Source organism: Chenopodium album, chromosome 6, assembly GCF_948465745.1.
Source record: "Chenopodium album chromosome 6, dcCheAlbu1.1, whole genome shotgun sequence".
Classification (NCBI taxonomy): domain Eukaryota; kingdom Viridiplantae; phylum Streptophyta; class Magnoliopsida; order Caryophyllales; family Amaranthaceae; genus Chenopodium; species Chenopodium album.
In genome coordinates, this window is record NC_137839.1 from 11691429 (window position 1) to 11718759 (window position 27331).

A 27331-nucleotide genomic window follows, 5' to 3' on the forward strand; every position below is an offset into this window, starting at 1 on the left:
TCTCATTAACTATATCAGCAGCAATCATTTTTTCAGAAATAATTTTAATGATATCATTTAGTTTATTAGGGTTTTCTTCTTTATCGAACAAGATTTGCAATTCTTCAATCGTTTTCTCCTGAAGACGATGGCTCATCTTTAGTTTATTTGTTCTTTTCTTGATTACTAGTAGGTCTTTTAGGGAGTGATACAGTAAATTTCTTATTTTTATCTAAATTTTGAAAAGGATACTTATATTTATAAGGAATAACCTTGTCCTTATTAGATGATACTTCTTTATTAAACTGATGTCTTACTTCGTTTGTTAAAGCAAGTTGTACTTGTTTAACTTGTTCTTTTAGCTCACTTATGTTTTTATTAATCTCTGATATCGTTGTTGATAGTTTATGTTCACTGCTCATGCAACGACAATGTATGCTACCAACTTCTACTTTAAGCTCACCAATTTGATCTACAATATAATTAAGGATTGGGCCGAAATTATTAGTATTTTCAGGAATATGATAGTAGTGTTTAAAATCAGGCTTCTTACACTCAGTAGAAGGTCTAGTATTCTCCGGCTTTACTTAATTATTTAATTTAATTAACTATTTTACTTGGATTTAACTGTATGGCTCTGATACCAAATTATCTCAGTTGCACTACTAAAACAGTTTCTAACCCTATAATAATAGTATTGTCTTCCTTAATAACAGATTTTTCTTGAGCAATAACTGTATGCAAATAAAAGTACTACTGAAAAGAGCAAAACGACATTTTGATAACAATATTGAAGGAACATATAACAGTATTTAACTTTATTATAACAAGCATAGACTTAAAATAACAGTATAGCAAATTTTAATTTTCCAACACTTAGCGAATTTTTTTTTTCAACGTAGGTATGGACATGTGTTGTCCCTACCTGGTAGCGGGCTATACTTATTCATCTATGATTGCGCTTTTAACTTTTATAAATGTAATTCATCTACCAAAAATGACTATCAGTGGGGGACGGCGGGAGTATTTCTTAAATGCCGTAAAAAACACAAACAAAATCTATATTATGGGACAAACGGAGCGTAGATATTCCGATTTTTCCCTTAGAATATTTTCAACCAATTTCCCAAAACCAAAATTTATAAAGTGAAACAAAAAAAAAAACTCCAAACACGCGCCACCGAATCCCATATTCTCTCTCCTACCTTCATCTCCCCGACCCCAATATCCCCCCTTGTTGAAATCAAACCCCAGATTGAATCACCCAAACCCAAATGACAACCTATGGCACCATTCCCACTTCCAATTCACCCGACCCACCTCCATTAACAAACCTCCATTTCATCTCCCACGCCAAACACAAGATCCAATCTACCTACACCACCCATCGCCGTCCATGGAACCTCTTACTTTCTCTCTCCTCCCTCTCCCTCCCCTCCTCCTTCAACGACGTCGTTCTCCGGATCAAAACCAACCTCTCCTTCTTCCGTATGAACTACGCCATCATTACCCTTCTCATCCTCTTCTGCTCTCTTCTCTGGCACCCCATCTCCCTCATCGTCTTCCTCTGCACCATGTCCGCTTGGCTGTTCCTCTACTTTCTCCGCGACACGCCGCTATTTGTTTTTGGGTACATCGTTGATGATAAGATTGTGCTTGCGCTTCTTGCTGTCTTGACCGTGGTTTTCTTGCTTCTTACTGATGTCACAGCGAATATTGTTGTGGCGCTTAGTGTTGCAGTTGCTGTGATTGTGATTCATGCCGCGGTGAGGAGAACGGATGATCTTCCGCTCACCGCGACTGGGTTTGATGATGAGAGTGACGCGCGTGGTGGGTTTAGTCGTGGTGTTGGTGGGTTGGGTGAACGGCTTCCTTTGAAGGATACGGCGTCGTCTTCGTTTTCGGCTTCCAATTGAAATTCTGGATTGTAATCAGAAATTGTAATATTTGTGAGTTCGTTCTTCACTTTTTTATTTAATTTTTTTTGTTGTTGTGCTTAAAATTTTAGTGAATTAGTGATTTCTATTTAAATTATTTTAGGGAAATAGGTAAGTATAATCAATTTCGTGTAATTTTTTAAGTTTAATTTTTATCTTCCGCATTATCATAGGTTTAATTTTTTTTATTTTTTTTCGGAATATGTAGTTTAGAAATTTGTATGCTGGGCTGAAGTTGATTAAATTGTTATTTTGTTGATCAAATTTTCAATGCCAATTTCATTGAACATTTTCTTTATTATTCCGATTTTTTTTTTAATTGTTTAGTTTCCATTTTGTAAGCAAATGTTTCTCTACTTGTGTAAACTCTCTTGTACCAGGCAATACATGGTGTGAGATCTTGTTATTCACTTATTTGTACTAGTTTCAGTATGTGACCAATAAGAACATGTATGACGAGGAACTCTTGTCGAATGCTAGAATTCAGATCATTTTTCTTGTTACTCATACTACTATGTTACGGTATGAACATTAATGATGAGGAACTGTTATCGATCTTTGAAATAAATGTTGGAGATGTAGGTTCTCATTGTAATTGACTGGTAATGCTACTTAAACTTTTTACGAGAACTCTTTATGCTTATTGAATCTTCGAAATAAGATCATTATATTCAATCATGATTGTTTATATTCCAAAACTGAGGAAAATCTCAAAACATCCGCTTAATGATATGAATGAAATTATGATTCTCTACTAACACTTGCCCTCTCTTTAAGTTATCTGTTAAAAGCAGTGAACATAATCTCGTGTTGGCTGTATGTTGAAAAACGACATCAATGGACGGTTATTTGATCCCGGATAGTGATTTATTACCGCTACATAGAAAAATCGTTGCATTCAAATTTCAAACAGCGTCTAGCTTGTGTGTTACTGCTTCATTTACAAGATGACAATTCTCTGTTTTCCTAACTTTCAGCGATTTTGCACTTATTTAGTTGCTCAATTGATCAACTTCGGAGTATAAAGACAAGGAGATGATGCCACTTTGTTTAGATTGATAGGATTTTTTATTTTATGTCATAGAAAGGGATATTGTTGGCGGCAAATGTGAATATATGTGTCATTTTGCTTCATTTGAACATGGATGAACATGTAACAGATGTGTGTTGGAGACTTTTACTCTTGATGCGATATATTTGTACTACATTTGTGTCCCCAAATAAAAACTTCATTTAGCTTGTACAAGTTTTTAGAAAGGTAAACAAGAAAAAAAATAAGATATAGAACTTGTTTGGTAAAGAACTTTTTGAAAAGCTTTTAGCTTATTGAGTAATATTAGAGGTTTGACCAATTTACAAAGCTAATTTGGGTGTTTGGTAAATAACTTATTAAAAGAGCTTTTTGGTTCCAAAAAGCTCATTTTAAGAGCTTTTTACAATTAGCTTAATGAAGAATTAGCTTTTTGGGTATTAAATACATTGAAACAGCTAATAATAAACAGCTATTTATCAAACACTTTTACACAATCGGCTATTTACAACTAGCTAGTCAAATAAGCTAATATAATCAGCTAGTCAAACCAGTTAATATAATCAGATATACCAATCAGCTAAAAGCTAATTATCAAACAGGGCCATAGAGTAATGGTGTTTGATTGATTACAGGTGAATATAAAAACTACTCGTATTTATTATTTAAAAAAAAAAAAGAGAGATTGTGGTGCTAAACTGCTAATAATAGAAGCTTTGATGTTCTACTGTTCTGGAACAAGCTGGACTATCTTTACGTGGTTGTTTGCTTGCTGATGTCATTATTACTTTGTTAGTTAGATACTAATTCATTTATGTATAATTGTGTTTGTTTTATTTCCCCACATTCTAGAACTCTTTGAATAAAAAAGCTAGTGGAGGAAAATATAATCCCAATTGTTAAGAGTTAATTAATTTAGTCAATGTGTGAATGTCCACACTCCAATTTCTTCATTACATTTAATGTAGTAGCCAACCCTAATTGCCACCCTCTAAGGTTATAGCCCACAATGTAATAGTGGTTCTTACTACTATAAATAGCCATGTAATTTCACTTGTATGACACACAAAAATATTACCAAGAGTAATACATAATAGTAGTAATACTTCTCTTATTACCTTCTTCTCTTAATCCTCTAATTTCTATATATTTCATAACACGTTATCAGCACCATCTTCAATCAGGTATACTTATACCGATTATCCAATTTTTACAAAGATTCAATTTCTTTCACAAAATATATTTTGAGGAGTATGCTCTATAGTTGCCCATATGGGATCCTCTATACCAGAAACTCACAATATATTTCTCCACAAAATTACTCCACATAATTAGCCATGTTGATTAAAAATGAGGATATCAATACATACCTTATTTATGATACTTAGTTTGGTAACTCTCATGCATGGTTATAGAAAGTAATATATAATTACTTTTGCATGTGGAAATATTTGTTGTATGCATGTTAATAGAGTAAATTTCATGGTCACACAAATCATGTTTATACTTACTTACTTGTGCATAATTACTAAAATGAAAAAAAAATGATGCAGCCTTTATATTTATTTAATTTTTAGATTACACACTTTTATGTTTCTTTCAGTTTTCGAACCCTTGACCTCATGAATAGATTAGGGTTCTCGGACCACTACGGCTTGCATCCCAGTGTGATACTTATTTACGTTTGTAAATATTAATAGTTTGATTACGATTATTTTACCAGTCTACTAGAACATTGTATGATATTTTTACAGTAGTGTAAAGCTGAAACGGATAATTTACCCCCCTATAAAAGGCGGATTACACCCCCTTATTTCACCATACAAACCTTATCCCCTCCTTAAACTTTACCTAAATTATCTCCTCTTCTTCTTCCTCCATCTACACCGGTCACACACCATGTTCCCCGTCGACAACCGACAACCACCACACCCCTTTACCTTTGAAGAAGATTTAAGGAAATTAAAACTATATTTAGTTTTAATTATGGCCCTAGTAGTTTTATTAATGGCAATGATGATTTTCATCATTTTACATAAGTAGCGCTCGGTTTTTCGACAAAGGGAATTCATGCATGTAATCTCCGTAGTACTTCAAGTTTTTTTGTCTTCTAGGTAGATTATAAGTGCATTTTGTTATAATAAATGTTTCTTTTGTCTTATCATTAATGTATGTCATTAATATTATTATTATTATTATTATTGTTGTTGTCGTTGTCGGTGATGTAGTAATAGTAGTAGTATTTATTGTTATTGTTATTATTATCATTGTTATTGTTATTATTGTTGTTGTCGTTACTAACGTAATGATCATGTTTAATTTTAGCTTAACTTTATGTACATCATAATAATAACCCAAGGGGGAGAAGCAAATATGTTTTAAATGGATTATTATTATGATTACAATTTGATTACTTTAATTATCACTTGCTTAATTGGCTTAATAATAATTACCTATTTGATTGTAGTTAAAATGGGAGACTTGATGAAAAGACAATTTGACGTATTAGACTTGTCCGGACATAATTATCTTGAATGGACAGTTGATGCCCAAATGAATTTGAAGGCTCAGGGATTGGAACATACAATCAAAGAAATTACCATCCCAGGAAACGAAAAAGATGCCCATGCTCAAGTTAAAGTTCCAACTGATCAAGAGAAAGCAAAAGCTATAGTTCTCTTAAGGCATCATTTACATAACAGTTTGAAAACCGAGTATTTAATGGTGGAAAATCCCAGAGAACTATGGGATAGCCTGAAAGGAAGATATGACCACCATAAAAGGGTACTCCTTCCTTCAGCACAATTTGAGTGGACAAACCTGAGATTTCAGGACTTTAAATCTGTCAGTGATTATAATTCATCACTATATAAAATCGTATCAATATTGAGATATTGTGATCAACCAGTCACTGAAGTGCAAATGATAGAGAAAACACTCTCTACATTCCATGCTAACAACATTGTATTGCAACAACAATACCGTGAAAGAGGCTTTGCAAAATATTCTGAGCTTATTTCTACATTATTGGTTGCTGAAAAGAATAATGATCTTCTGTTGAAGAATCACAACCTAAGACCAACTGGGTCTCAAGCATTCAATGAAACAGATGCTGTAGAAAGCTCAAATCCACCCGAGACAAATGTTGCTCATAGAGGTGGACGTGGAAAATATAATAATCGTGGCAGAGGTCGTGGAAATTTCCGCGGACGTGGCCGTGGACGTGGTTATGGCCGTGGTAGAGGCCAATTTCCCCCTAGAAACAACACTCAAAGGGGGCATCAACAAGGAAACAAAAATCAAGCCACCACAAAAGGAAAAGACACATGCTATAGATGTGGCATGACTGGACATTGGGGACGTACTTGCCGTACGGCCAAACATCTGGTAGAACTATACCAGGCTTCCATTAAAGGGAAAGAAAAACATGCCGAAACAAATTATGTTAATGAAGAAAATGTCCCTGGAATTAGCCTTGATGTGTCTGATTTCCATATAGACAATGGTGAAGCTGGTGGTGAATATATCTTTGGAGAGAATAATCATGTTTAGATAATTCATCAATTACTATGATATGTATTATGTTTTCATTATGTACTTTTCTTGTATGTTTTTTTTTTTTTCATGTTCAAGTTATGTACTCTTAATTTTTCATCATTAATAAAGTAAGTCCAGTTAAATTATCTTAAACTAATCTTATACTTATTATTTTATGAAGATATGGATCTGCCCGAAGTTGGTTCCAAATTTCAATGCCTTTTGGACAGTGGAACAACACACACTATTCTGAAGGATAGAAAATATTTTTTTAAAGTTAAAATTATTTCAAGCAAATGTTAATACCATTTCTGGGACAGCCAAGCTAATAGAAGGTTCTGGAAAAGCTTGCATAATACTCCCAAATGGAACAAAATTAATCATTATTGACGCTTTATATTCGAGTAAATCTCGAAGAAATCTTATAAGTTTTAAAGATGTGCGTCAAAATGGTTTTCATTTAGAAACAATGATAGTGGATCAAAAGGAATATTTATGCCTCACGGCAGAAAAACATGGCAAGAAACATGTGTATGAGAAATTGCCAGCATATTCTTCAGGGTTATATCATATAGATATACGACCAGTTGAAATAAATTCGATATCTAACCAGAAGTTAGATAATAAGAATCTGCTAAATTTATGGCATGATCGTTTGGGTCATCCTGGTACAGGAATGATGCACAAGATTATAGCAAATTCAGTAGGACATTCAATTAGGAATGTTAAAATCCCTCGATCAGATGAATTAACATGCTCTGCATGTTCACTTGGCAAATTAATAATAAGGCCATCTATGAACAAAATTGCTACTGAATCTCCAACATTTTTAGAGAGGATTCAAGGAGACATTTGTGGACCAATTAATCCTGCATGTGGACCATTCCGATATTTTATGGTATTAATTGATGCCTCAACTCGATGGTCACATGTAAGTCTCTTATCCAATAGAAATGTTGCTTTTGCAAAACTCCTTGCTCAAATTATTAAACTAAGAGCACAATTTCCAGACCATACAATAAAAAGAATAAGGCTTGACAATGCTGGGGAATTTACATCCCAAACATTTAATGATTATTGTATGTCGATTGGAATTGTTGTAGAACATCCAGTAGCTCATGTTCATACACAAAATGGACTTGCTGAGTCATTAATTAAGGGACTACAATTGATTGCAAGGCCATTATTGATGAGATCAAAATTGCCTTCATCTGCTTGGGGTCATGCCATAATACATGCGGCAACTCTAATTAGGTTGAGACCAACTGCTTATCATAAGTTCTCACCACTACAATTAGTTTTTGGTCGAGAACCTAATGTCTCACATCTAAAAATTTTTGGTTGTGCGGTGTATGTTCCTATTGCTCCACCCCAACGAACAAAGATGGGTCCACAAAGAAGGCTGGGAATTTATGTTGGGTTTGAATCACCCTCCATAATTAAATATCTTGAACCAATGACCGGTGATTTATTTACGGCCAGATTTGCCGACTGTCATTTCAATGAGACAGTATTCCCAGCCTTAGGGGGAGAGAAAGTGGACCCACGAAAGAAAGAAATAGAAATCATTTGGAATGCAACACAATTGTCAATGTTTGATCCACGAACAAATATGTGTGAACAAGAAGTTCAGAAAATTGTTCATTTACAAAGCATTGCAAATCAGCTGCCTGATGCATTTATAGATGCAAAGAAAGTGACAAAATCACATATACCAGCTGAAAATGCCCCTGCACGAATTGAAATTCCATCTGGTGATAAGATCACTGAAAATGAATCTCTAGCACGCCGAAAGCGTGGAAGACCACTTGGTTCAAAAGACTCTAAACCAAGAAAATTAAAAAGACCTGATGAGATCAACAATATTCCCCTTACAGAAGGTCAAGAAAGACAAAGTACAGATAAGAATAGAGAAAAAGATGATAATCCGAAAGGGGATGAACAAGATGACCATAACATCGATAACAATGAAACTTCAATAAATTTTGTTTCTACCAGGAATTATTGGAATAGAAATGATGTTATCGTAAATGAAATATTTGCATATTCCATTGCAATTGAAATGGCATCTGACGAAAATGATAGTGAACCAAGAACAGTGGAAGAATGTCGTTGCAGGCATGATTGGCCAAAATGGAAAGAGGCAATGCAGACAGAGTTAAAGTCACTCGAAAAACGAGAAGTGTTTGGAAAAATAACCCTTACACCAGAAGGTGTAAAGCCAGTTGGATACAAGTGGGTATTTGTGAGAAAACGAAATGAGAAAAATGAAATTGTAAGATACAAGGCAAGACTTGTAGCCCAAGGTTTTTCTCAAATTCCATGGATTGATTATGAGGAGACATATTCTCCCGTAGTTGATGCAACTACGTTAAGATTTCTGGTAAGCTTGACAGTCTCAGAAGGACTAAAGATGCGATTAATGGATGTAGTAACCGCATATTTATATGGGTCACTCGATACAGATATTTATATGAAAGTCCCAGATGGACTAAAATTACCAGAAAACCACAAGCCTAGACATTTACTTTCCATAAAATTAAAAAGGTCACTTTATGGATTGAAACAGTCTGGGAGGATGTGGTATAATCGTCTTAGTGAATACCTTATGAAAGAAGGGTTCAAGAATAATCAAATCAGTCCTTGTGTTTTCATTAAGAGATCACAATCAGGGTTTGCAATTGTTGCAGTTTATGTTGATGACTTGAATATCATTGGAACCCCAAATGAACTTGAAAGAACTGCAAAATACTTAATGAAAGAATTTGAGATGAAAGACCTTGGACAAACTAAATTTTGCCTTGGATTGCAAATTGAGCACTTAAATAATGGTATTTTCGTCCATCAGTCTAACTACACCGAAAGAGTGTTAAAACGTTTTTTCATGGACAAAGCGACCCCAACAAACACCCCGATGATTGTTCGGTCTTTGACTATGAAATATGATCCATTTAGACCTCGAGAGGAAAACGAGGATGTCCTTGGTCCTGAAGTACCATATCTAAGTGCAATTGGGGCTCTAATGTATCTAGCTAACAATACTAGACCAGACATAGCTTTTTCTGTGAATTTGTTAGCCAGGTTTAGCAACGCACCAACGAAGAGACACTGGAAAGGAGTAAGACACTTACTACGATATCTACGAGGAACAAAAGATCTTGGTTTGTTTTATCAATCAAGGCAAGATGCCACCCTCATCGGATATGCAGATGCTGGATATCTATCAGACCCACAAAACGCCAAGTCACAAACTGGATATCTGTTCACCTATGGTGGAACTGCAATTTCTTGGAAATCAACAAAGCAAACCTTAACTGCGACATCATCAAATCATGCTGAGTTGATTGCCCTTTATGAAGCAGGACGTGAGTGTGTATGGCTAAGGTCAATGATCGGCAATATCCAAGAAGAATGTGGGATGAAAGAAGTAACTGAAAGTCCAACCATCATTTACGAAGACAATACTGCATGTATTGCACAAGTAACTGAAGGATATATTAAAGGTGATAGGACTAAACATATATCCCCAAAACTGTTCTTTACACACGATTTGCAGAAGGAAGGGAAGATAAATGTCCAACAGATCCAATCATCTGATAATCTTGCAGACTTGTTTACAAAGTCCCTACCTTCGAAGAGTGTTGAGCGGTTGGTCCACAAGATTGGGATGCGTCGTCTTCATAAACTATGTTAAAATCAGGGGGAGCATTATATGCACTGCACTCTTTTTCCCTTCGATCAGGTTTTTATCCCAATGGGTTTTTTCCTGACAAGGTTTTTAATGAGGCAGTACACTAAAGCATATAGTAATATATTGTTGTACTCTTTTCCCTTAGCTATGGCTTTTATCCTAAAGGGTTTTACCTAGCAAGGTTTTAACGAGGCAACATATACCCTATTCTGTATGGACATTCAAGGGGGAGTGTTAAGAGTTAATTAATTTAGTCAAGGTGTGAATGTCCACACTCCAATTTCTTCATTACATTTAATGTAGTAGCCAACCCTAATTGCCACCCTCTAAGGTTATAGCCCACAATGTAATAGTGGTTCTTACTACTATAAATAGCCATGTAATTTCACTTGTATGACACACAAAAATATTACCAAGAGTAATACATAATAGTAGTAATACTTCTCTTATTACCTTCTTCTCTTAATCCTCTAATTTCTATATATTTCATAACACCAATCAATTTGTTGTTGGTTTTGTTCACATTATTTGTTTTTTGAAACGTATAGTCGTCCACAGAATATTGGTTGTGACTGCCATAGTTGCCATAGTTTAAAATTGGCAAAAGTATTGGATTTACATATCTTAATCCTACATGCACTACAATTTTTATTTTTTCTCTAAATTGAAAGGAAAAATTGATTATAACAATTTAACCTTTTGTTCTGTTCTTTTAAAATACTGCTATTTCACCAAATGCCACTGACAAATTTAAAAATTCATCAAATGCCATCGCACTTTTCAGAATTCACCAAATGCCACTCACAAACAGTAAAATGTCATGTCGTGCCATTAATGAGGTCTGGACGTTAACAGTCCGTTACTAGGATTCTTAATTCACAAAATGGCATTTACAAATTATTATTTTGCATGAAATGCCATTACTTTTGTAAATTATTTCACAGTAACCCTCTAATCAAATGAGTACTAACGGCTGGTTTATTTGAACATTTTTGAAATATTGTTGGGGTAAAATAGCCGTTGCACCCACTTTGTTGTATAAATATGAGACTTAGAACACACATTGCATCCCTCTACATGCATAATCATGAGTTTGTTATCAAACACATCCTCCTCCACATACGAGTATGCATATGTAAGAGTTCCAAACAAGTTTTGCGGTTGTGGTCGGAAATACGCAATTAGAAGTTCGGAGTCAACATCAAATCCTCAAAGGCTTATTACAAGTGCGACTCGTGTAATAGTTTCAAATGGTGTAAAGTCCTCAAGCCGGAAGAAGCTCAAAGTAGGGGAAATTGTTATGATAGGGATGGATCGGGACATAGCGATGTGTATGATGAATTGAAGCAATTGAAGAAGAAAGTGAGGCAGCAACAAAAAGTTCTCAATTCTATTATGAAAGTAGGAGTTGTTATGTGTGTAATAGTTGTGATTGTAATGATGAAGTGAACAACAATGTAATTGCAATGAAAGTAAATAAAGTGTTAATTTAAACATTTCTAGTATAATATGATAAGTTGCAATCATGTTCATCTAAAAAATTTTGGCTACTGTTTTCTGTTCATCTCAAAATAAAATGCCCTTGCTGACATAATTCAGAATTTTTCCCAAAAAACAAAACACTTAGGTACAGCACACAGTGGAATATTAATGTTCAAAAATTAGGATTTCATTAACAAATATGATGTGCATTCAAAAGGGCAGGGCTGTGGATTTTATGCAGCTTTCTTTGATCTCTTCTTGGTCTTTGAAGTGCTTGATTCAGCCTCTGCATTGTTGTTGATTGCTGCAGTTGTTGCTTCAGGCTGCTCAGTGCTGTTGTTTGCTGCACTTGCTGCTTCAGCTGCTGCACTCTTTTTCTTTGTTGCACATGTCTTCATGTTGTGGCCCAATTCTTTGCATAGGCTGCACTTGACTGAACTATGTCTCTTTCCCTTTCTTGCTTCATTTGCCCCTCTTCTTCTCTGTTTCTTGGGTCTGCTTGCTGATCTTTTCACTAAGGGTGGTAGTATGTCAGGGAGGTTGAATGAAGGCCACTGAGTTTGGTCAGGCATTGGGTGCATATGCTCTCCATAAGTGTTTTTGTATGCCCTCCCTTTGAAATAAGGTGATACAAAATCTGTAGCTTGCATCCTTTGGTGGTAAATCACCCTGAGCACATGCTTACATGGGATCCCTGAATGTTGCCACTTCCCACAACCACAACCTCCAGCCCCTAGTTTGATGGGATAGTACACATGTGCATCTCTCACCTCAAACTCATCACCCCCACATGGTGTAGCATAGCAGAACCTGGACTCATCTGATCTTGTTTGCAAGATCTTTGTTGCATACTCAGTTAGTTCCCCATCCCCCATTGAAGTTGCTTTATCAAACGTTGGAGCCATCCTTTTCATGCACCATTGCCTTATAGCTGCAAAATTAAAACCAGTTACAAAATTAAACTAGGTTGAAATGGCATTTGCAAAGTGATAAAACATGAGAAAATTCTTGTTTAACCTTTAAGAAGCTTTAACACAGGTAGATCTCTGTATGGCTTGGTGCAAGAGTTGAATGATTCAACAAAATTTGTTGTGTTATGGTCACAACAGACAACTGGGTCAAACTGATGCCTTGACCAAACTTCAGTGGTACTCTCCAAATACAGAACAACATCTGGATTGTAGACATGAATCTTCTCCATTGCTTTGTTGAAAACATATGGATTGTAAGCATCAGTAGCAACCCAAAACAATTTGTGAAATGTTGTTCCACTAAAGCCTTTTGTTTTGCAGTTGCTGTACAAGTGCTGACAGCATATTCTTCTACTAGCTCTGGGAAATGTCTCCATAATTGTTGCATCAACTCCCTGCAAAACCATATTACAAGTGAGGAAATAGTACTGTAAAGTAATAAAAAAAAAAAAAAAAACAAGTGTATGCTAAAGAGACTGATTTACCTTCATCCTGTTAGAAAGAAATGTCCAATCATCTCTGTTGCATCCCTCTTTCTCAAAGAGGCACTTTAAATTCCTCATAAAATAACCCCAAGTCTCAACACTCTCTGTACTGACTATGCCATAAGCAAACACAAATATCTCATTGTTCCCATCAATTCCAACAGCTGTTAGCAGTATCCCTTTATAATATCCACTAAGATGGGCTCCGTCAATGCCAATGATTGGCCTACAACCTCTCAAAAAACCTCTAACTTGTGCAGCAAAAGAAAAGAAGCATGCTTTGTACCTAGGTTGGACATTTGCACAAACTTGTGTCCATGTCACTAGTGCATAACTCCCTGGATTGGTCTGCTTGACCATCTCAGCATATCTTGGAAGGAGACTGTAGGCCTCTCCAAATCCACCATGAATGAGCTCCTTGGCAATTGCTTTCACCTTGTAAAATAACCTTTTCTTCACTTGAATTCTGTACCTTTCCATACAGATTCTTTGCAGAGACTCAACTAGGATATCTAGATTGGCTTGAATATCTGATTGCAGATGTCTGCAAAGCCAATCACAGCCAACAATTGGATTTATCTCAAGCTTGCCACAAGTTGCATGCTCCCCTGTCAAAGTTTTGATTGCCCAGCTCACTTTGTCAGCTATGCTTGATGCATGGATTCTCCAGTTGCAACCATCTATATCACATCTTGCTATAAACCTGGTAGGGTCACTCTTTTCAACAAAAACTCGAAAACCTTCTTGTACACAAAAATCCTTAAACACTTCATAGAATGACTCTTTGTCTGCAAAAATCAACCATGGCTCCAGTTTAATGCTTCCAAATTCACAATCTCTCCAAACCTTGCCATTCTTGTATGTCTTATCCATTGCTTGGGTCCCATTAAGGTAATCTTCAAATTCTTTGGGTGGGATGTCATCATACAGGCATTGTACTTCTTCCTCATCTTCTATGAAGTCAGCAAGATCCAAATCATCATCATATTGTTCACTGCCAGATTGAATGTAATCTGAATCCTCACTCTCATCATCATCATTAGAGCACTCATCCTCACTACTTTCAACCCCAGCTGGTGGCTTCTTGTGTCTTTCAGATCTCCTTAAGCTCACACCTTCATCATTACTCCCCCCAGCAACCCTTTTTCCACAACTCTTTTTGGTTCTAAATCCTGGTGGCCTTGATCTACAAATTTTTTTAGGTTTCTCAGGCGTAGTAGTAGCTGGTTCTGATGTTTGATTGACATTAGTTTGAGCTGGAACTGATTCTGCCTGAGGAACTGGTGGTGATGGTGGTTGTGGTCCAGGTGATTGTGGTGCTTCAGGTGAAAGAGGTGGTGATGGTGGTTGTGGTCCAGGTGAATGTGGTGCTTCAGGTGAATGAGGTGGTGAGTCAGTTTGGAAATTTTGGTTGTCAGTTTGAGGTGGTGAGGTTGTTTGAGGTGGTGAGGTGGTTTGAGCTGGTGAGGGGGTTTGAGGTGGTGGCTTTTTTTTGGGTGTTCTCTTCCTTTTCCTTGGGGTCATATTCCTCCTCACACCCGAGGTTTTGGGTTGGTTGAGAGGAGAAGTTGGTTAACAATGTTTAGGTGGGGTAGATGGTTGAGTATTTTGCTCAGGCTCAGGTTGAGATTGCCCAGGAAAAACCTCATCAGCTAATGGAGTCTCAAACACTCTTACATACTCATCCTCTCCCCCATCCACATTAGCAACAGGAACCTCAACTGCAACTGTAAAAGGTTCCAGTTCCTCTAACTCTCTATCAGCCTGGGCCTTTTCAGCTTCTAACCTAGCCTTCTCAGCCATGGCCTTAATCCTTTTTTGCCAATTATCCTCAGCATCCTTAAACACCAGACTAGGACTTTCTTTTTCCTCTAAATAGATTACTATTGTTTCCTTATGTCCAAACCACTCCCACATTTTCAGCATATCCCTATCAGAACACAACTCCAACTTCCTATTAGTTCTAGGTGGCAGTACATACAAACTAAAGTACTTTGGAAGGATCACATTTTGCTTAACAGAGTCCTCAAACATAAACTCATACAAGTCCATTAAACTTGTTCTGTCAGTATCATCAACCAATACATCAAACCCCAGATCTCTATAATTAATGGACATCAAGCCACACTTTACTCATCCTATAAACAACAAATTACATACACATTACTATACTGAACATCAACACATATGATTCATATCAACACATATGATTCATATCAACAACCACATACCAAACCCTAACATACCAGTACACAAAATTACGAAATATGGAATTCAAAGACCTCACAATCACAAAACATAACAATGTCAAATCAATACCAACAAATAACAATTTTAATATCAAATGTAACAATAATTCACACAGTCAATTCAAGTAATCACATTTAATATGAACGTTTCAAAAAACCCTAACCCTAACTCAATTTTCGCAAAAAATGCCAGATTCAAAACGCGAATGGAAAAGCGAAATAGAGATTATTACCTTGAATGCTATGTCGAACACCCGAAACTCAAATTCAAGAGCTTTTTGCTTCTACTTCCCCCCTTACTTGTCACTGCTGTACTGGTTCGCACAACTTCAATCGCAAAAAAAGATTAAATTTTTAGGAGTGTTTTGTTCAAGTGTTAACGAAAGCTTCTAGTTTGAGTATAGATTTGAGAGTTTGAATGAGGGTGAAAGTTCGAAGAACAGAGAAGAAGAATGATGGAGTTTTTTTTTTTTTTTTTGATCTAAATTGAAGAAGTCAGAGAGTCAATGATCATTCACACGCCATTAACCCCAAATAAGGGTATAATGGTCATTTCGCATTAACGAACTGTTAACGTCCAGACCTCATTAATGGCACGACATGACATTTTACTGTTTGTGAGTGGCATTTGGTGAATTCTGAAAAGTGCGTTGGCATTTGATGAATTTTTAAATTTGTCAGTGGCATTTGGTGAAATTTCCGTTTAAAATAATCCATCTTTGACACCTATTTACTCATGAATCATGATAACCCCAACCGGTCACCAACCTATTGTAAATGGTTACCAATCCACATGTTATATAATTGGTTACCAATTTTTTCTTTTTTTATTTTCCCGAACTACCGGTTGGGTTGGGGTGGTTTTGGGTGAGTAGGAGTGGTTTTCGGGTGGGTGGTAAGGTTGGTAGGTGGTTGGGGGTAAGGTTTTGTGGAGGCTGGGGTTTGTTATGGCTAGTGTTAAGGCAGCAACAACGATCCTTGTAAGGTGGTTGTGGTAAAGCGGTGCCAATGAGGGTGGTGAGTCTGGTGACATTGGTTGGGGGCAATGGTGGTTGAAAGGGTGTGATAAGTTAACCTTGGCGTATTAAGTTAACATATATTAAGCCTATTTTGACAAATATTGAAATTATAAAAGAGATGAAGACTAAGGGTCTGTTCTCTTACGTTGAAATTTAGTTCAGCTTAGCTCAGTTCAGTTCAATTCAGCTCCTAATTTCCTTCTCTTATAAAATATTCATTTCAGTTCAGTTCAATTCATTTCAGCTCCTAATTTCCTTCTCTTATAAAATATTCATTTCAGTTCAGTTCAGTTCAGTTCAGCTCAGCTCAGTTCAGTTCAGCTCAGCTCAGTTCAGCTGAGTTTAGTCAATGAGAACAGGCCCTAAATTAACCTTTGGCGTATGGGGCAGAAGAGCACCTTAATAGGTCCTATTCTCCTCAATTATATCACTTTAGTAAAAAAACAGTAATTATAAAGAAAAAAAATTAAGAGTGAAAATAATTTGGACTAATATCGAATCAAAACGAAAACTAAGCTGAATTAGTTATTTAATTTGGATTCGGTTAGTTGTATAAAATAATCGAAAACAAATTACAATTCGAAATTTTGACCCATTATATTAAACCCATTTTCTTTTAAAAAATATCCTAACCGATTTTCCTCTTTCGTAGTATAAACTAGAATTTTAAAAAAAAAAATAAAAAAAACCATATATCTCATTTCTCAGTATCTCATTCTCTCACAAAGTCATGGCTCATCACTCACTCCACATATTCTCCTTCATTTCACACACCGATCTGCTTACTGGCCATCCTCGTCGGCCATATCTTCTCATGTTCACCCCCTTCTCTCAATTTCTTCGACGTTGTTAGTGGATACTAGAAGTGAATATATTTAACAAGAAAAGGCAGTGGCGGATCCAAGAATTGAACCTAGGGGGTTCAAACTTTATCAAACACCCGATATCTAAATACGCGGATATTAATCGGGTATTCAAGTATAAAATAAAGTATTCAAATAAATACCAATACACAAGTACACAACAAAATAAGTCCAAATTTCAATAATATTCCAAAAATGCTCCAAACTTTTCATGCCATTCATGGTCACACTAGTACACTACAATAATAAAAAAAAATTAATTAGTACTACATCTATTGTCCATTTTTCATAATTTATTTAACAGTAACAAACTAACATGCCTAACAATACAACAAATGAACAAAAGTTACAAAATAATTAACAATCATTCAATCAACATAATAACAATTAAGAAATTGAAAAACTCAAAAAACAAATTGAAAAAAATTAAACAAATTAACACTTAAATACTTAATAGAAAACAAATTAACAATCTACATTCTACAATAGTACAATTTATAATTATAAACAAGTACAAATAAACCAATTACAAAACAAATTAAACTAACTTTTTAAGAAATTGAAAAAAAAAAACAACGATAGAAACTTACCTCGCAGGCTGGCAGCAGGTCGTCGGCCGTCGGTCACAACCACGGAACCACCAGGATCGTCGCCCTCGTCGGTGAGTAGACTGGGTGCGGCGGCTAGAGTAGTGAGAAGAGCAAGAGATAGAGATAGAGAAAGAAAGTTTGGGTTTGAGCTTTTTAATTTGTCCATGAAAATTGAGAAAAGAAATTAAGAAAGGGAACAAATGTACAAAGAATGAGAGAATGAGAGAACGAAAGTTATTGGAAAAAAAGGAGAAAATTAAAAACCAAAAAAAACCTCTAATTGTGTCCAGGGAGAGTCGAACCCGAGTTTTGTTGTCCAAGACTACACTTACTTATCCAACTGAGCTCCTCACCTTATGTGATACATCTTTGTTTCAAAATCATAATATTAGTTTCTCTGTTTTTTTTAAATAACTTTCCTATTTTTTTCCGGATCTAACGGGGTTCAATTGAACCTCCTGAACCCGCGTTGGATCCGCCACTGAGTAAAGGTTAAATAATTGTAGGAATTTTTTGGGTGAATTTTGGGTTTCAGGTTTGAATGTTGCGAAAGAAGGGAACAAATTTTGTTTTGGATAGGATTCTAATTAGAAAAGTCAAATGAATTTGGTTTGGTTTGGTTTGGATTGGACCGGATCTTAATTCATTTTGAATTCGATCTTGGCTATAATTTAAACTATAAACCGAACTTTCATCCCTAAAAAAAATATAATTGTGAATCAGCAAAAATAATTTAATCTCAATTTAGTAATTATAATTCAGTTTAGTAAATAATATTCATTTTGATAAAAAAAAAACGAGGATAACAAAACCTTAGTTCATCTTATCAATCCCTTCGCTCTCCCTAATTATCTAGCTTGCTAAGGGCTTGTTTAGTTCACCTTATTTTTGCTGATCTAATATGAGCTGATCTGATCTAGTATGATCTGATCTGGTTATCAGATTTGATCAAACTTTGACTTTTAGTGTACAATGATCTATAAGGAAAAAATATATCAAGTGGTGTCTTGTTAGATTCGTACTAATGTATATTTTATTATTATGTAATTTTCTTTATTTTTCATTACGAAGTTAAAGATATTTAGCGATAAAAAACTACACATAAAACGATGATTTAATTTGAATTTATTTTTACTGAATCTGAATGATCTAATCTGAACTTTTTTTTTCTAATATGATCTGAACGTATTTTTTCTGAAATAATAAAAACTTGTTTATTTCCCGTGCGATGCACGATTTTAAACAAATACATTTGTGAGATTTGTTTATAATACGGAGAAAGAAAATTTTCTACTCCGTTAATTTTTTGTATACATGGTAAGTAATTTCTACTGTAACATATTACTTGTAAAAAAAAATGAATAATTTTAAACATTGAAATATTAACATACTTGTAAAAAAAAAGACTCGGTAGGGACAAAAGACAAAACATATGAAAGGTTTATTATATAAAAAATAAATAAAAACATAAAAATAGAAAAACAGATATTAATGACATCACCATAGCAAATTGGTTGAAAAAAAAATTATGTCAGAATGACATGTGTACAATTTGGAGAAAGCATGATTTTACCAACATTTTGTTTTAATATTAGTTAATAGATAAGTTGGACTAAACAAGGCTTCCAACTATAATTGGTCGTTTTAAAAAAGCGGTGTTTGCGTGTTTGAAGGAGAGGATTTGGAAGAAGATGCAAGGGTGGAAAGAAAAGCTACTTTCACAAGTCGGGAAGGAGGTTTTGATCAAAGATGTGGCTCAAGCAATTCCAACTTATATGATGGGGTTGTTTCATATTCCGAATGGTTTACTTGATGATATCCATGCTATGATTGCTAGGTTTTGGTGGGATGCTAAAGGAAAAGAATGAAAGCTACATTGGATTAGTTGGAAGAAATTGTGTTTGTGTAGGGAATATTTCAAGCATTACCCCAAACTTGAACCCCACTGTGATCATACACTAAAGTACGATGGCGTCCAAAGGGAAAGAAGATAGAGCAAAAGAGTCGCCAACAAGTTTTAGGAACTTGTAAACCGCTCACGAGGTGAAAGTTACACCCCTTAACGATCCAGGAGATCGCCAACTCCAATAGGTATGGAACCATGACTAATAGTTCGGGGATGAAGATACAAATCCAACCTAAAAGAGATTGAACCTGCCCTAATAATAGGCCTCTACTTTATTCTGATCGTATTCATGTGCGCTTTCTGACTAGCATGCAATCAATAGGTTAACCCTAAACCTGTTTATCTATGTTGGTTGAATATTAATGCACAAATAAAACTATTATTGGCGATCACTTGAATTATAATCAAATTAACCTTAAACAAGATTATTAAATATCTTATTAAGCGTGATTACAAGTACTAAAATTCCCTTTAAACATGCATAACAGGCGTGATCAAAGAATAACAATAAATATAATCAAGCAACATAATAATCAGAATTAAAATAATCATAAATCATCATTATAACAATTATAATCATAATATTCATGTTAAAGCATAATAATAGCAAGATCCTAGGCATGATACTAACAAGATTAATAACAAACCCTAGCATGTCACTAAACATTAAAAATCAAAGCTTTAACCCTAACATGATACTAACATGAATATTAGGAAGAAAATAGGAATCATCGCAGGAAACACAATTGTCCTATTTGATATTAGAAATTATAATTGTTACCCTAAACATGATACTAGGAAGATCAAAACACCCTAACATGATGCTAGGAATCATAATAACAACCTAAACATGATTTCTATATCATAACATCAATAGATCAATTAAAGTATTTACTTGGATGCCTGGTACCTCTTTCTAATAACAAAATACACACGTTATTAACTTCAAGGAAAATATAAAATCAAATAATTAAATTAAATAATTGAAAGAGAGATTTGGGACCAAACCCTCATAAATTAAAACCTTTCACGTCTAGGACGAAGGCAACTTCGAACTTGGCTAGGTTTGTCTAGTGCTAATGTATGAGGAATTGTGTTTGTAAAAGGGTAGGCTTAGAAAAGAGGGAGAAAGAATCAAGAAATTCTTAATGAGAGTTGGTGAGAAAGAGAATTAGAGAGTTGATGATTATTGATTATTGTTGAGAATTGATGATTGAAAACAGAATTTTAAGAGGCTATTTATAGAGAAAATCGGTCGGATGGATAAAAAAACGAATTACAGTTTCAACAAGAATAAAACACGATTAGCGCCAGACGCTGGACATTAGCGCTAGGCGCTAATGCTTGTCGTCAGGCGCTAATAATCAGTTTCACGCGTGTTTTGTTTTTATCATATCTTTTGATCCAAAAGTCCAAATAAGGCATATAATATGTCGTTGGAAAGATATTTAAGTCTAATTTCTAACCCAATTAGAATCAGATTAAAATATTTTGTAGATAAAAAGATATGGCCGAAATAGTGGAAGGGTGTCAGTTTTGGATAGAGTTTCATATCTCATTCATATCTTTTTCGTTATAACTCGGATTTAATATTATAATACATCATTGGAAAGATAATTTCAAGATATATCCAACCATATAATATTTGGATAAATATTATGAGGAACAAAAATAAAATCTGAATGTATCCCACTTCGTACAAAACAAGGATTCTAAAAATGAGTAGTTTTATTCAATTTCAAACTCTTCGAAACATAATTATCAATCCTAACTTCATTAGGATTTAAAAGAACTTTCTAGAGTATTCTAGAAGACTATAATCAATCCTAATAGCTTTAGGAATGATAATTAATAATAAGCCCTCCTCTAGATCATTGGGCCGCATATAAAAACCAAATCGGGCCCAGTTTAGTATTTTGGCCATAACTTCCTCATTACTCATCGGAATTAGGCTTATAATATATCGTTGGAAAGGTCTTTTCAAAACCCATCCAAATAAACCATTATTGGACTCTTATCATGGACTAAACTAAACTGGAATGCACGTTTTTTCATAAATAAGGTAAGAAAAGAAATATTTTCAAAAACAGAAAGAAGAGATATTTTAATAAAAACATCCTCATCACTAGAGTTTCCACACTTTTGCTTTGTTCGATAATCAAATGACATGAAAGGTATTCATCACTGGGTTTGGTTTTGGGGAGACACATTTTGGTGTCTACAGAAGCCCCCACTTTGACTGAGTTTGGAGAAACGCAAGTTTCGAAAACAAAAGTCAAAGTATCGATAGGGACGGAGAATGATTCAGAACGTTCTGCGATCCTAAATCACTCTTGTAACGCCGATACCTGCAAACTAGCGTTAGTTAAATAGATAAAAGAGTTAAGAAACGCGTATCTTGCACCATCAAGCACACGTCTCTAGAGGTAACCGATTTGTTGCTGTTTTTGCTGTAGTGACAACCTTCCGCAAGCTAGGGAATGCCTCCTGAAGAATGCTACGCCTGTTACTGCCTCCAATTTCCATTGTGATAGTCTTCGAAAAGATCACTTCTTGTTGATCCTTAATGTTTCTATGCCAGTACGTCGGCGCTTTGCTGCTTGTGAACCAGTATGTCGGTGCTTTTGATGTGATGACAATCCTCTTTTCTTTAGGAATAGTTTCCAACACAACTCTTGTATGATGTATGACAATCCGATTTAGGGAAAGTTGTTAATGCTTCGTTACAATCCATCCTTGAAAATGTTGCCACGATGAAGCGATAATCCGTATCTCGGAAAATTTGCCAAAATCCAATTTTCGGGAAAAGTTGCCAATGCTTCGTAACAATCTGTCATAAGAACTTTGCTACGATTGACAATCCACATATTGGAATATAACTCTTGAAAGCAATCCACCTTGGTAATTTGACAACACTATGCGACAATCCTTTTAGGAAAATATTGCCACAATTGACAATCCGCGTCTTGGAATATTTGCTAAAAAGAGTCGACCGACAATCCACTTCGGGAACATTTGCCACTTACTGAAATGAATGACAATCCACGTTGAGGAACCTTTGCCGAAATTTATGATGAATAGAGTCATACAACAATCCTTTAGGAAATTTTTCCATAGGGAACTGGGTGTATGACAATCCAATCTCGGAAAACTTGCCAGCGATGACAATTCAAACTTGGAAAAAATTGCCAACAGAGAAGGAGCACGACAATCCACGCTTGGAAACTTTGCCAGAGATGACAATCCAATCTTGGAAAAATTGTCGTTAAAGAAGATGCACGACAATCCATTTTTGGAAATATTGTCAGTTAGGGATGACAATCCAATTTTTGGAAAAGTTGTCGTTTAAGTGATGCGCTTGCTTTTAAACCGATGCCTTGGTGTTTGTAATGAGCCAATGCTTAGGCGCTTAAGCTAAGTGAGACGCTTTTTTGTCAGGTCAATCACTTACTACGATTGTAATCGAGCCGACTACTAACCATGTCAATTTGCTTATAGGGTCTAACTGGCGTACCAAGGAACCAGAAATTGTTGTATGAGGTCGAAATAACCATTCTGAGAGGCTTCAAGCTTTGTCGCTGCTAAAATATCTTTGGCATCAAGAATTGGCTCTGTCGCCAGACGCTGGGATCTAGAGTCAGGCGCTCAACTCTGTTGCCAGACGCCAGATGTTGTTGCCAGACGACAGCTTTGGCCTTGTCGTCTGGTGCTGGAGTCGGGTCTTCCCTATTCTGCTCTTACTGCCGTTGTTGCTTAGTTTTGCTCCAAACTTTGAGCTTGGTCATTTCCTTTCAACCAAATCCGCTCAAATCTTTTGTAAATTAAAGCTCTTCATCTCTAATTTACTGATCCATGTAACTCCTCTTATCTTGGAGGAATCTCCCGTGTCATATTCGCAGTTTTTTCGAAAAAAATCCGGGAATGTCCTCGCTTGCTGGGATGCACCTGCATTTATATCTTTGACTATAGGACTTTGCTTATCTTTATTTAGGGTTGACCTAAGACTTAGTGTTGCTTGACTCATTGAATTGACGTGACTCAAGGTATAAACTTGACTCACTGTGATTGACTGACTCGAGGTTGACTCGACTCAAAGTGTTTGACACATGTGTTAGACTCAAATCAAGGTGATATGACACGTATGCATGATTCGTGTGTGCATTATAGTGTAATCGTGCGACCCGAAAATGCAAAAAAGCAAAAATTTTCCGTCATTTTTGTGGAGGGTACCGACTTTCTCCCGAAAAATAAAGACGCGAAAAAAAGAATCGAAGTTTTCGAATGCATGTTGAATGAGCTTAGTCAAATGTTGTTTGATACTATCTCTCAAGGTGCAAGGATTAATCCATCCTAGGATATCTCAATTGTTGACTCAATAATGAAAGTATTTAGGTAACTTAGGCACGGAGGCTAAGCATTGTGATGGAATGACAATTATGATTGATGAGTGATGTTGATATGACAAGGCATGCTTCAACGTTGTGTTAAGATTTCATGAAAAAGGGTTCTTAAGGGAAAGACTATTTGGCCATGTATCTGTGCAGTGTGTGAAAGTGACACTAAGGTTAGGCCACAAGAGCTAAGTGTGTAGAAAGATATTATTTCAAGAAGAGTCAAATGATGGTGACTCTTTAAGCTAGGTAAACTAATGATGTAAGGATCAAGCCCCCAATTCTAGCTCTAAGTGAATAGGGATGAGCATAGTAGATCCCTTGATATGATCATAGTGTAAGTGTGTGAATGTGAATATGAATGCATTTTTCTTACGGACGCACCTCGATGTGAGGTTGCCTACATATCCGTTAGGAATCAGGTCGAACGTAGCTTTAGCCGAACCTCGCACAAGTGTGTGTATACCTCAAAAGGTATTTTTAAGGGTTGTAACGTGGTTAGGATAAAGGTTGAATAAGAAGGGGATAAAGGCTCAAGACCCTAGATAAGCCCCCAATGTGTGGAACCTTGCTTTTGAATCTTTGTATTTTTATGCTTGAGGCTTTCTACTCTTTTTTAGCTTTTTCTTTTGCTTTAGCATTTACTTCATTTTTATAAGTGTGGGAAATCCCGATCATACGGTCTATCACTCACTTGACATTCATGTTTCTCAGGCACGGTACTGAGCACTCGATAAGAGACGCAATCTGAAACGTGTTCGTATCAAAGACATGTTCACGTCAAAGACATTTGAACACTTTCCCTTTTGTACACTTTTATTTATTTCTTTTGCTTATTTTTTTTGCTATTTTAATCTTTTGATACACTCAAGCTTTTGTTCTCTGAAAAGTACATAAATTGCACACCATCCCATCCCAAGGTTAGGTAGATATGGGTTGAAGAAGAAAGGTCTATCGTTAGATGATAGGTTGTCGTACACCTGTCAAAAATAAATTCCTAACAAAACCAACTAACAATGTAGTAGGTTAAGTAGGGTCGAATACACAGAGAAATGGCTATTAAATCTAAATTCTAAGGTATGGAGAAACTAAACAAGTCACGAAATTGGGATAAGAAATTAGTCTAAATTAAAATAGGAATAAAACAATAAATTAAAAGACCTAGGGTTATGGTTCGCCAAGATTATACTTTTAAATCTACCAAAATACCAATAACAATTCAATCAATTAATTATTTAGAGCAATTGCTAAGCCCACGGTCGGGTCTTAACGCTCTCAATTCAACATATGCAGTTCGGTCGCTAACATAATCAGAATTGCTAATTGTAGGTAAGCCTCTAAAAGTAAGATCTTTCGATTCAAACTCTTATTAACAAGAATTAATCAAACAATTGATCAGGTTGCAAGATTAATAAGGAAACACTATCAATTAGAGATATCAATAATCAAATCATAAATTATATCAATCAAGAATTAAAGTATAAACATGGATTCCCAAACCCTAGAAATTTAACTACTCAAACATGAATTAAATAATTAAAGCTAAATCTAATAAAGAAAGCATAATTAAAATAAAGAAATAAAATTACCTCAATGAATAAAATTAATAAACTCAAGAACAATCCATGGAGAATCCATGGAGTTGCACATGAGAAAACTAGGGCTAGAGAGAAAACTACAACGAACGTAAAATAAAAAGTATAAAAAGGCATAAGAGGAAAATAATATCCCTTGAGATATTTATAAACTTTCTAAATCTAATCTAAAAATAAATAAAGAAAAGAAATAAGAAAATAATATTTACAGAAGTTGCAATGCTATTGGATGATAAAATATGACGTGGCACGAATAAGATCGATAAATCAAGGGACGAGTGAAGATGTGTAGCGACGAAGCCTCGTGGGCTGCCTTGGCTGCTCGGAAGAACCTGCGGCCGCAGGGTGGTGGCCGCGCCCTGGCAGTAGCAGCAACGAGCATCGGGTGGCCGCGGGATATGGTCGCAGGCTACATAGCTCGGATAAAAACGAACATAACTTTTGTTCTATAAAGGTTCTTGGGGCGTGTTACATATCATTGGAAAGCTCATCAAGTCTAGTTTCTAACGCAATTTTAATCGCTTCAATCCGATATGTAGAACTCAAGTAATGATCAAAAGAGTGATCAAAGGTCTGTTTTTCCACTTTATAAACCTTCGTTTTTCTTCGATTCTAACTCAAATTCATTTCCGTAAAGTACATAACGACCCTTGTGAATGTTATATTAATGTCTCATGCACATATTAATCAAAATCAACATCCACAAACATGGGATCTCCAATTAATAAACTCAATCCATCGGCTTCCATCCAAATATCATCCTAATCAACTCCAAACACTACGAAAGCATCCAAATGTCTATCAAATCACCTGAAACATTAAGAAAAACACAAACGGAGTGTAATAAAGTAAAAAACAAACAACTTATGTATTTAAGACCTAAAAAGCGACTAAAAGACTTAAAAAGCAACTATAAACTTAGCATAAACGTGCCTATAAATCCTATATAAATGTGATTCATCAAATTCCCCCAAGCTAAACCGTTGCTTGTCCCCAAGCAACACTAGACTCAAGACGGAGAAACAAGACAAATAATACTTCCAGGGAACCAGAATAAGACCGACCTGACTCTCGAGCAAACAATCAAACCAAAGTTATTAAGACCAAAATTTAGCTCGGATACCAATATAACCACTCAACATCATGATCCACAATTGAAACCAAACTTGGCCACAAACGATTTACCAATCAAGCTAGTCTTCGCCGCACACCTTGTAGAATATAAATATTTGATGCAACAAATGGTAACTTGACGATAGCAAGAAATAACGTTCACTCAATCACAAAATACACTTGCCGATCAAAAGGACTTTACAAGCTTGTAATGGGGAAAAGGTAAAGGGGTAGGATAATATTTAGGAAAATGTGAGTAAAGAGCCAACTTGGGGAGCAAAAACATAAACGCGATCAAATAATGATCTAACTCCAATTGACACCACCAACTTTCTCCAAACATAATAAAAAACCAAGATTGAAATCAACTATACATCGTCATGAATTATTTTTTCTTTCTTTTTCCTTTTTCTTTGCCTTTTTCTTTCATTTCTTCGGCTTTTTTAATGAAGTACACATAAACAAGATTTTTATTTTTATTTTCTTTTTATTC

General features: G+C 35.4%; 1 pseudogene across 1 annotated transcript; it reads left to right on the plus strand.

Annotated features, from left to right (window-relative positions):
- The first annotated feature begins 1119 nt into the window (after positions 1–1119).
- On the plus strand, positions 1120–3170 carry LOC145634598 (PRA1 family protein F2 pseudogene; annotated as a pseudogene). The gene is made up of 2 exons (XR_014113441.1): positions 1120–1928; positions 2894–3170. The product of XR_014113441.1 is annotated as a PRA1 family protein F2 pseudogene (transcript).
- The last annotated feature ends 24161 nt before the right edge of the window (positions 3171–27331 follow it).